The sequence below is a fragment of the Crinia signifera genome, chromosome 1, assembly GCF_055691185.1.
Source record: "Crinia signifera chromosome 1, ASM5569118v1, whole genome shotgun sequence".
Lineage (NCBI taxonomy): Eukaryota > Metazoa > Chordata > Amphibia > Anura > Myobatrachidae > Crinia > Crinia signifera.
The window spans coordinates 264,756,083-264,758,638 of NC_139217.1; positions in this window are offsets into that span (position 1 = coordinate 264,756,083).

The window sequence follows — 2,556 nt, forward strand, 5'->3', positions numbered from 1 at the left end:
TTGCCCATCGGCGGAACTCCGTACAATTAGCCTCAGCTGGGTCTTTCCCTTGCTTAAGGGCCCTAAGATGAGTTTCTGCTGAGGCTTCACGGTCGGGATCATCATACAATAACCCAAGCGAACTAAAGAAGCTGTTGTTATGTTGCCCTGGCTTGGGCACCAGGGACAATACGGGTTCCAGACGGAGAGATGATAAGGCGTGAGCCCACAGCCGGGACCGCCGGTTAGGACGGCCACAGTGGGTCCTACACTCTCTCTGTTGAGTCCCCGAGGCAGGTGGCAAACCCCTGCGGAGCTAGGCTTCACCTGTGGCCGCCGCGTTCGAAGGAGCGAGTTAAGCCCGCTCCGACCCCGATGCAGCCAGGTCTTATGTGGTGACAAGAGGTAAGCGACCGCCACGGGGAACACTCAAGAGGATAAGCTGACTACTGGTCCTAACTGGAAACTGGCCCCTAACTGCCGGCACCAGGCCAAGACGGGGAGTGCGACCTAGTCGCAGACACCAGCGGATTGAAGGGAGTCCCCAAGAATACTCCAAAGGGACCGTGACTCCCAAAGCAGGGATCTGGAAGAACGGTGACACTCCTGCCTAAACAGAACACTAATGGCAGACGGGGGCCAGGGAACACATACAAAAGGACGGGGACAAGGAAACAAAGAAGATAACAAAGGACAGTCCCACGGAGGGGCTAGCCACGGAGGGCCAGAGAACCAAGGAAGATAAAGGCCAGAGCTTCACTGGAGCACTTACGTGACCCACGAAAGATGGAGACAGTGGGTCCGCTGCAGGCTCACAGGCTGATGGAGGAATACAGCAGAGGAGTCCGGTGAAGTGCTGGAAACAAGGGATCCACAGGAACAAACAGCTGACAGGCTGGGAGACAAGACAGGCTGCAATGGAGATCTGCAGCCAGGAGAACTGGGACCAAGGACCCAGGAGACCGGAGAGAAGAAGCTGATAGCAACAATAGCACAAAGCTATAACCGGCGTCTGTGCCCAGCAGACGCCGGCTATTTATTCAAATCTCGCGCCGCCTGACTGACGTCAGGCGCGCGCGTTGCTGGCTGCCGGGCGGAAGCTCGGGGACGTTGCCTAGCAATGCCCCGACGCATAGCCTCCGAGCGAGGCTTGGGACGCTGCTCGGCAGCGTCCCCCGCCGCGTCAGATGACGCTGCGTCTGCAGCGTCAGATGACGCTGCGTCTGCAGCGTCAGATGACACTGTGCTCGCCGTCCGTCCGGGTGCAGGGACACCCGGACGGCGTGCAACAGCTGTCTAACGAAGACAGAGCTGGGCTGTCCGAAGGCAGTCCAAAGGCCCATGTCTGAGGGTCACCCTGGAGCAATGATATTACAAGTCCAATACGCTGGGCCTCGGACGTGAAGGAGCGTGGCTTGAGCAGAAAATACAACTTGCAGTTCTCTCGAAAATTAAAAAAAGTTTTGCGATCCCCAGAGATCCGATCTGGCAAGTTAATTTTGGGGTCTGAACCCCCTGACTCTGGGGGTCGCATCCTTTGCTCTTGGGAAGCTACTTTCAAGGATAATTCCCACACCATCTGAGTAAGCCCTTGCAGCTGATCAGAAAAAGTCTGGGGAGTGGTACTCATAATACAAGATAACAAAATTAATCACCCCACAAAGTATCAGACTAAGGAAATCTGTCTTATTCTGGCCGGTTATAATGTTACGATGCCCTGGCCTGGGCGCTGGAGACAATAGCTGGTTCCAGAAGACGAGGTGATCAGGCGTGAGCCCGTAGCCGGTTAGGACGGCCACAGCGGGTACTACACTCACTCTGTTGAGTCCCCGAGGCAGATGGCAAACCCCTGCAGAGCTAGGCTTCACCTGGGGCCGCCGCGTCCGAAGGAGCGAGTTAGGCCCGCTCCGACCCCGATGCAGCCAGGTCTCATGTAATGACAAGGGGTAAGCGATCGCCACGGGGTATCCCAAGAGGACCAGCTAACTAATGGACCTAACTGGGAAAAAGGCCCCTAACTGCCGGCACCAGGCCAAGACGGGAGCGCGACCTAGTCGCAGACACCAGCTGAAGGAAGGGAGTCCCCAACAAAACACACCAGAGGGACCGTTATTAAAAAAGCAGGTATCTGGAGGAAGAAGCGACACTCCTGCCTAAACTGAATTCTAGTGACATACAGGGGCAAGGGAACATATACTGAAAAAGGGGATAAAGAGACAAAAGAGAGTATACCAAAGATAATCCCACGGAGGGGCAAAGCCACGGAGGGCCAGCAGACCAAGGAAGGAAAAGACCAGGGCTCCACTGGAGCACTTACGTGACCCACGAAAGATGGAGACTGTGGGTCTGATGCAGGCTCACAGGCTGAGAATGGTACACAGCTGAGAAGTCCAGGAGAAGACTGGAAAGGATCACCGCTGGAGAAAACAGACTGACAGGCTGGGAACACCAGGCAGACTGAAGCTGAGTACTTCAGTCAGGATACCTAGGACCAAGGACCTAGGGGACCGGAGGGCATAAGCAGAGTGCTTTAGGCAAGCAAAAGCTATAACCAGCGTCTGTGCCCAGCAGACGCCG